The following is a 10282-nucleotide window of genomic DNA, read 5'->3' as shown; positions in this document are numbered from 1 at the left end:
AATTTTCTTTACATGAATTTTTTGGTGTACATGTGCTAAATGAAAAGTCATCTAGATGCTTGCACGATATTAATATTGAATTTATTCTAAGTGCAAATAAAATGTCATAATTGTTATTTACATACTCCAATTTAGTGTTTGAGTATAATTTCAACATTCAAATCTTAAAACTTTAAAAATATAAACCTATTGAATAAAATCCAACATAAAAAATATAAAAATTATAAAAATCAAACCTATTAAATTGCCTTAAGCTTGCTAAATACAAAAAAAAGGGTAAGTTTAAGACTGCAAGAAAATTGATTTAGTAATTGTAACATAAATTATTAAAAAGTAAGAGTAATTGAATATATCATTAGAAGATTTTGATAAATGATTATTGTATCCAGAAGGAAAGTGATAAAGAAATAATTGGGTGAATAACTAAAAAAAATAGGACTAATAACATTATCTCGAGGATTTGGCTAGATAAATTAATCCTCTTTAATGAAGGAATAAATGGGACTAAAGTGATAAAGATATAATAGGGTAAATAATTTTAAAATGAGACTAATCAATTATCCCTGAAAATTTTGGCTTGACAAATGTATTTTATTTAATTAAGGAGTAAAAAGGACTTAAAGTATAAATAATAAATTATAAACGGTTTATGAAGGAGATAGTGGGAAAGTTTTAAATTTTAAATTTGACTAGTGATAGGATTAGTTATAACCCATTATTTTAAAGTTTTAATTAGATTTTATGTATTGAAATAAATACAAAAATTTAGAAAAAAAGAATGAGAAGTTTGGAAGTCAGTAAGAGGGTTCTTGCTAAAAACCCCTTCTGCAATACATATAGATATAGATATGGCATCGCTTTTGTAATATAATTTATACTCTTTCGATTCCATTGAAAGTGTCATACTTTTGATTTTAAAATGTTTTAAAATATTTATCATATTGCAGAAGTCAAAGCACATTTTAGTTTTTTTTTAATATAACATTTTTTTCTAATCATATGCATGTTACTATTCAAATTTAAAATTTAAATTTATCATGGTAAATTTGAAAAGAGAAGTACAAACATCACAATTAAATCACTATTTTTAAAATATTGGATTCTCTAAACATGACTAAATAATTGAGATGAATGGAATATATATAAATATATATAAAGATAAAAAATAATTAAAAATATAAAAAAATAATTGAAAAATGTATCCATAACAACACAAGTCAAATAATATTTCAAATAATTTTATATCCAAACACAGCTATCCATTAATTATGATTGCTTTTATAAAGATAAGGAAAATAAAAAAGTAGGCCCGTGCATTCGTAAATCTTATCAAAGCAACCTTGGGGTAAACCGCCAAAGGCACACGCAGCACCGCTACGTGATGTTCGCATTTGTATCATATGATTTGAAGGAAGAGCGCAATATGGACTTGAAGGGATTGGCAGGATTGTCAAGATGATTGCAAGAGCATCTTGCACAGCTTTCCAACAAGGCAACAACTAGTCTTAAGCACGTGTTTAGGTCCTTTAGGAAAGCTGACGGTTGAAAGAAGACTTGTTTTCTTGTAAGCCTATGAGCATTTATAAATTTGTTGAAAACGATTGCAAGGACGTCACTAGAAAAGTCTGTTTAATTTAATGTAATGATTATCTTTCATCAAAGATTGCAAGGATATTTTTAGAAACTCCGCTTAATTTAATGTAATGATTATCTTTCATACCGATAAAACAACGAAAGATTTTGGGGAAAAATCTATTGCGGACCCACAACTACCACACGTAATGTAATGTAATGATTAATTAATTCAATTTAGTTGTAGATATGTAATGATTATCTTTCGTACCGATAAAAATATGATTTTGGGGAAAATTCTATTGCGAGACCCACAACTACGACGCGCAAACGATTATGAAGCGTCCAATCCTTTGTTTAATTTAACGTAATATATATATATATATATATATATATATATATATATATATGAAAGTAGTTATTTTAATTAGAGTTGTTTCTCATTTCTACGTGGCATTTTTTTTTCAGGGTCACTTGAATTTTACCCATATTAAATTCTAATTGGATTATATTATAAGTTTAAAAATTATCTCTAATTTTAAAATAACTTTAAAAAATAAATAATCTTATCTTAAAGATACTGTTTTAAAAAACAACCAACCTTATCTTAATGATTTTGCTTTCTATCAAATTATTACATATAGAACTATAGTAAAACCTCATTTCACAATTATTAAAATCTTACAGATCCCAAATTACTTCTTTAATCACAATTATTGAAATCTTATATATCTCAAATTACTTTCTTTTACAACCGTATCTTTGATTAGTATTCAGATTGATCATCATTTATTCCCTTAATTTTAAAATAACTTAGTGTAAAAAAAAAAGAGAATTACCTGTTATACCGACAGATTTACTAATATTGTTGGAAACTAAATATTTATTGATAGAGAAAAATGAACTGCTGGATTTTTCTACTTAATTAAATATGAATATATAGTTCTAGATTTATGGTCATTATAAAAATCTATATTATCAAAAAGAATATTTGTAAAAAGAAAGAATATCTACCAAAATTTTGATATAAGGTACATGATTTGATGTATAATATCATATAATAACACATTTTTAAAAATTCATAAATAATTGAAAATTTAGAACACATTAATGTTTTAAAGTTAATATAGATGAACATGTAGGATTGTTGTTTTTTTGTATTTAAATTATTTATATTTATATAAATTTGCAATAAATCAAAAAAGATCATGCTAACGCATGTACAAAATTCTTGTGATGAATTTAATTTAATTTAGTTTTAGACACTCTATTTAATTTAATGTAATGATTATCTTTCGTACCAATAAAAAATGATGTTGGGGAAGAATCTATTCCGAGCTCCACAACTACGACACGCAAACGGTTGCGAAGAGCCCAATCCTTTGTTTAATTTAATGTAACGTAATGATTAATTTAATTGAATTTAGTTCTAGAAACTGTTTAATTTAATGTATTATCTTTCGAACCGACGAAAAAAAAACAGATCTTGGAGAAAAGTTTGCTGCGCGACCCACAACTACGACACGGAAACTCACGATGAGCCTAATCCTTCAGCGGATACGACGCTGTATTGGGACTGCGCCTACCATTTGTCGATCCCTTTGTCATTGACATGGTTTACAAATTAGTCAGGCTCTCTGGCCGAGGGGATGAAACTTGAAAGTGAAATAATCGAGGCAAGTGAATGTCCAATATGACAAAAAGAAATAAAGAATGTCTGTTATAAAATTAAGACTAATTTGATATAGGATTTGAGTTCTTTATGATGTGAATAGTATGTTAAGAAAAACAAAAAAATTTAAACAGTTCAGGAGACAAAAAAGGTAACAAAAGAACTATTCTTATGAAATTTTAACTTTCTATTACTTTGATACAAGAGGGTTTATCCTTATTTACAAGGGAATTCAAAGTACATCAAAAACATCTTCAAAATGGTAATAACATTTTCTTGTAAGTCCTCATCGTTTTATTCATGGTCATGCCAATTTTATTAAAAGTCGTGATAGTTTTATTGAAAGTCAAATAATTTGTATCACCTTAAAAGTCATGAACTTTAAAAAACGTGAACAGTTTCAGTGGCGGAGTCAGAAAAAATTTTTAGTGGGGGCAAAAATAACTCTAAAATTTTTTACACTCTCTTTTTCTAGTTTTTTAAGAAAAAAAATTTTCACCAACAAGTACAAATGATGCATATATTCCATGAAAAACATAAAAAGATGAATTCAAAGTTATTAATGTAATAATAATTTTATTTCAAAAAGCAAGTTAAACCATTTACAATTGTTCATGACGAGTTTTTATATTTTGATAACGGTTTACAATCTTTTCATTTTGAACTTCACGAAATATATTTTTCTCAATAAAAGTAACTAAACAATCATTCATTCAAGTGTCTTCCATTCTATTTCGTAACTAATTTTTCACTATATTCATAACTGAAAAATCTCTTTTTATGGTAGCTGTAATAACATGTAAAATCAAAAACAACTTTAGGAGTATATAAATTAATGAATATAGAAAACTCTGGGGGCACACTTGAAATTATATCAAATTTTAATGGGTATTATAGAAATTTAAGGGGGCCCTCAGTGTCCCAGTGTAAATCCACCCCTGAACAGTTTGTTACTATTTAGAGGATGAGATAAATGTGATATACATTCATAATATTTAATTATTTCGTAGAAATATCCAATTTGACAAGTACGTCTAACTAAAGCAGTAAAGCACCCATACTTGACTAAACTTTTGGTCGTTTGTTGCAAAAAAAAAAAAAAAAAAAAAAAAAAGACTATCCCATAGAATTAGACCGTTTGAACAACCAGTCAAAACAACTATTGGTTGGATGATTCAGCAGAAATTTAACGCAAGGCTGGACGGAATCATGTGACCATTTTGTCCGGAAGAGATGATTTTGGATGAATCTAAAATTTGACTAAACAAATTCAAAATTTTAAGTCATCTGTGTCTATATGTATTGTTGGGAGGATTTTTATGATGATTATATCAGAATGTTTGTAACTCCTCATTTTTTTTTTTTATATATAGAATTTTGAATTTTTAAATTGTTATATATTCTTTCATGTCTTTTGAATTTAAAAGTAAGAAGTGGTCTACTTATATAGGATTTTGATTTGAAATCTATCAATGTGAGGGTAAATAAAGAGGAAAAATCACCAACCCTACTAAAAGTAAAAAAGTAAATAATAATATTTTACTTTTCAACTTAGTAATCCTAACTAAAAGGGCAAATTATATAGAAAACAAAAAGAAAATAATATTCATTGGTCTTGGATTTAAAATATCAATAATGGTATTATTTGTGAATCCTAAATTATGAAATCACTGAATAAAAACAAAGTACTATTAGTCTAAAAAACCAAATTATGGATTTAAAGGGTTTGGGAGAATGGTGAAGGGAAAATAATAGAAAATTGGGTGGCAATGATAGAAAACTAGAGGCTAGCTATATGCTAGGGAAGACAATAACGAGGAGTTAAAGAGTGGTGGAAAAAATCGAAAAAAGAAGGTGAACTATTATAAGATGGGAGAAGAAAGGGAAGAGGAAAGGATGAAATTGTGGGAATATGACAGAAAGAATGACACTGTGATAAAAGGTTTGAAAGTCATAGAAGACAGCAGATAGTCAGTTAGCAGGTAAAAGAGGATGAAAAGGATGATAGTCTTTAACAATTTTGAAAATTATACAAATACATCTTACAAAGATTATTTTCAATCTATATTAAACTTTATGAAGAATATTATTCTATAAGCACTCAACAATTTTAGGATTACAAGATGGAAGAAATAATTTTCTAAAATTGAGGAAAATGAATTAGTTATACTTTATATTTTTTAAGTTAAAATTTTTGATAAATAGGTATAACATGATATGTTGATAAATAAGTTTACAATGGCTCTATCATGTAAATCATTATAAATTAAATTATTTTATTCAAATTGTTATCATATATTGACAAAATAATAGTACCGATTGTATTTCAATTCAAAACAAAACTTATATATTCTGACCCGTGTAATGTACGGATTGTATTTCAATTCAAAACAAAACTTATATATTATAGTAGAAGATATAGTCTATGAAAAAGGCAAAAAAAAACAAAGAAGTGCATGTTTAACATGTTAAAAAAAAATTATTTTGTAATGATTTACAAAATGGTTTGTATTAAATTTTTCAAAATGATTTATAAAAAATTTTTCAAAGCTGCCAAGCGGTGCTGGTGGGGCTGCTTCCATGCTCCATGGCACTGCTTAAAATTCTAGCAAATTCCCTGCTCCATGGCACTGCTTGCTTCCATCATTCTTGATGTACACATACCACTTCCCTGTAAGCCGTGCAGCAACAATATTGCCAACTTGTTTGGATAGACTGGGAGGGATAGTCCCATTAAGAAAATTGGTATTAAGATCCAACCAAAGCAAGCTACGGCAATCCTCTAATTCTGCAGGAATATTCCAAGACAACGAGTTGTTTCCGAGCTTAAAAATCACAAGATTTGACCACTCAACTGGTTATTTCAGAGTGAAATCTAATTCAAATTCGTACAATTGTTGAGACTAACAGGGGTTGATCCATTCAGATCATTGAAATCAAGAATCAGATTCTCTAAGCAAGTACATTAGCTCTTGTGGGATTTCTCCGTAAAGCTGATTTAACGAAGCAATCAAATCACGACGCTGAGATATGATCCCAAGCTAGATGGGATTGTCCCAGTCAAGAAGTTAAAACTGAGATCAAGGGATTCCAACTTGAAACAATTACTCAGACTCTCTGGTATTGAACCGGTGAGCAAATTATTCTGAAGACACAACACTTGCAAATTGTTCCTGGGTCCTGACAAATCCCAAATGAATCACCTTAGATTGTTAGAACTCACATCCAAAGTCTCCAAACTGACCATCTTGGACAAAGATTCATGCAAAGAAACAATGAAAATATTGAATAACAAGGACAAATTCTTCAAGTTACTCATCTTCACAAGGGTATCAACAGGTAATTCACCAGAAAATTTATTGTTTGAGCTATAAAATAGTTCCAAAACAGAGCATGCACCAAAGCTTTCAGGGACATTACCTGACAAATTATTGCAGGACAACACCAACTCCACCAAGCTTGGACACAAATCAGACATATAAGGTGGTAAACACCTTGGAAATCATTTCCTCCCAGATACAAAAACAGCATAACCCCACCAGCACCGCTTGGCAGCTTTGAAAAATTTTTTGTTTTTGTTTTGGGTTTTGGATATTTCTCACAAAACTTATCCGTCGGTTAATTTTTATTACAGCCCCACCATCGAAATCCCTAAAATACCCCTTTAGGTTGCTCAATTAGGAGTTTGAAGGAAATTATATGGTGGCTCCGCCGCTGAGTTCTTTGATTGGAACTGAAATATAAGTTTAAGGATCAAATTAGCTACAAATAATATATAAAGATGAAATCGACGGAAAAAAAAGTTTAGGGACTAAATTGACCATTTTCCCTATACTTTATCCTATACTATAATATATAAGTATTGTTTTGAATTGAAATATAAATCAGTGCATTGCATTGTCAGAATGCTAGTGAATAGTGTATTAAAAATGTAGGAAAATTGGTACCTTCTCATATGGCTAAATGAAAAAGTTAATCAAGGGTTTGTCGACATTTGAAAGATTAATGATTTCACACCCTCAAGATAAGGAATTAGGGCTATTGTAAAATAGGGGGCTGCATGCAGTACATGCGGCCCTTAGTTTCTAAAAAATAAACATTTCTAAAAATGTTCAAAAATAATAATAATAAAGAAAGGTGTTTAGTAGCTGCATATAAGCGGTGCCGATTTTTGTTGATTTTGCCAAAATCGGCACCCCTAAATGAAGAAAAGATCCACCACCTCCCTTATTTTTCCGATTTTCTTTTAAAATTTTTTTAGCAATATTTTGAGAAATATTATCCTATTCGAATACTGGGGATGCAAAGAGTATTTAGAATATTATCCGATTAGAATTACTATATATCTAATTTATTTGCAAGTACTCGCTTCATGAAAAATTTTATGTTAGACATGACCAACTACTTGGTATGTAGGACAAATTAGTAAAAGCTTCATTTGGGCGTACAAAGTTCCAACTCACATTTCAAATTTCACAATCAGGTGTATATGGTAAAATAAAAAACCAATCAAGCAAATACAAAGCTTAAAATTTTCCCCTATTTAAAAAGATAAATAGGAAGCCAGATAATTATTTATAAATTCAAGGAAAGAATACGACCAATAATTCATCATCATGGTGGAGAAGCATACTAACTTCAGTCCACATGATTGATCACGGAGGAGTAGCCATGAGGAAGGCAATACATTTCTACAAAAATTGCAACTAAAATAACCAAAAATTTTGGAAAACTTTTCTCAGACTTTGCTCACCCTAATGTTTTTAAATTGTATTTTTGCACTTAAACAGTTTTGGCTTAATTTATCGAATGTTCTCTTCACCCTTTTGCCTTCTTATGTAGATGGAACCATAGAACTTTTATACTATGTTGTAAAAAAGAACAAAGAGTAATTGGCATTATTCTGTATCCAAACATACAAAATTGTGTTCAATTGTTCCGAAACTCACGATTCCCGTGAAAGTTGCTTCTCTGACTTAAAAGTTAGTATTGCACGTCAGGATAACGAAATATACATTAAATATGCCCATCTCATATTATAATCATAATGGACATCATTCTTAAGTATAGTTAATAAATACTCGTATTATACCTATTTAATACATGTTCATATATATATATTAGTTTAAAAATATTCTAAAAAACACTTTTACCTTTCAATTCACCGTATAAAGCATGTAATAAACTTTTAACGTATTATACTTCATGAATTATATTTCAATTTTTGAAAAAAATTAAAATTTGAATAAGGATAATGACATACTTTTGAATTATATACAAAATAAGAGCAGTGTACATCATAATAACTAGAAAATTATACATATTTAAGTAATAAAATAATAAAATATTAATATATTTAATGTATCATACACAAAATTTAAGTAAATTTAATAATAAATTTAATAATAACGTATCATACACACTATAATAAATTTGAGTAATAAAATTTTAATAAATTTAATGTATCATACACAAAGTAAGTTTAAAATTCATATAAATATAGCACAATCTTTGAAACATAAAGTAAATTTATCCATATTAACTATGCCCATCTCATATTATAATCATAATGGACATCATTCTTAAGTATAGTTAATAAATACTCGTATTATACCTATTTAATACATGTTCATATATATATATATATATATATATATTAGTTTAAAAATATTCTAAAAAACACTTGTACCTTTCAATTCACCGTATAAAGCATGTAATAAACTTTTAACGTATTATACTTCATGAATTATATTTCAATTTTTGAAAAAAATTAAAATTTGAATAAGGATAATGACATACTTTTGAATTATATACAAAATAAGAGCAGTGTACATCATAATAACTAGAAAATTATACATATTTAAGTAATAAAATAATAAAATATTAATATATTTAATGTATCATACACAAAATTTAAGTAAATTTAATAATAAATTTAATAATAACGTATCATACACACTATAATAAATTTGAGTAATAAAATTTTAATAAATTTAATGTATCATACACAAAGTAAGTTTAAAATTCATATAAATATAGCACAATCTTTGAAACATAAAGTAAATTTATCCATATTTTTAGTTCTGTAACTTTTAAATATCTATGTCTATATGTATTGTAGGGTGGGTTTTTAGGATGGTTAAATCAGAATGCTTACAACTCCTCATTCTTTTTTTTTAATAGAATTTTAAAATTTTTAAATTGTTATATATCCATTCATGTGTTTTGAATTTAAAAGTAAGAAGTGACCCCCTTATATAGGAATTTGATTTGAAGTCTATTAATGAGGGTAAATAAAGAGGAAAAATCACCAACCCTACTAAAAGTAAAAAAGTAAATAATAATATTTTACCCTTCAACTTAGTAATCCTAATTGAAAGGACAAATTATATAGAAAAAAAAAGAAAATAATATTCATTGGTCATGGATTTAAAATATCAATAATGGTGCCATTTGTGAATCCTAAATTTTGAAATCATTGAATAAAACACAAAGTAATACTAGCCTAAAAAAAATTATGGATTTAAAGGGTTTGGGAGATTGGTGAAGGGAAAATAGTAGGAAATTGGGTGGCAGTGATAGAAAACTAGAGGCTAGCTATAGACGAGGGAAAGACAATAACGAAGAGTTAAAGAGTGGCGGGAAAAATCAAAAAAGGAAGGTGAACTGTTACAAGATTGAATGAAGAGAGGGGAGAAGAAAGGATGAGATTGTGGAGATATGACAGGAAGGATGGCACTGTGATAAAAGATTTGAAAGTTATAGAATGCAGCAAATAGCTTGTTAGCAGGTAAAAGGGAATGGAAAGGATGACAGTCTTTAATTATTTTGAAAATTTTAAAAACACATCTTACTAAGATTATTTTAAATTTGTATTAAAGTTTATGAAGAATATTATTCTATGAGCACTCAACAATTTTAGGATTACAAGATAGGAGAAATAATTTTCTAAAATTGAGGAAAATGAATTAATTATACTTTATATTTTTAATGTTAAAAATTTTGATATATAGGTATGACATGATATATTGATAAATA

The 10282-nt window shown here is 27.7% G+C and overlaps 1 long non-coding RNA gene across 1 annotated transcript; it reads right to left on the bottom strand.

Annotated features, from left to right (window-relative positions):
- Positions 1 to 5990: 5990 nt before the first annotated feature.
- On the bottom strand, positions 5991 to 7272 carry LOC140035918 (uncharacterized). Its single transcript, XR_011839813.1, has 3 exons — positions 7192 to 7272; positions 6665 to 6977; positions 5991 to 6424 (listed from the first exon to the last, which is right to left on the bottom strand). It is a non-coding gene; the product is annotated as an uncharacterized lncRNA (long non-coding RNA).
- Between the last annotated feature and the right edge of the window lie 3010 nt (positions 7273 to 10282).

This window comes from Coffea arabica, chromosome 2c (genome assembly GCF_036785885.1).
Source record: "Coffea arabica cultivar ET-39 chromosome 2c, Coffea Arabica ET-39 HiFi, whole genome shotgun sequence".
Classification (NCBI taxonomy): Eukaryota; Viridiplantae; Streptophyta; class Magnoliopsida; order Gentianales; family Rubiaceae; genus Coffea; species Coffea arabica.
The sequence above is the reverse complement of the archived record's forward strand: the minus strand, read 5'-3'. Positions and strand labels throughout refer to the sequence as shown.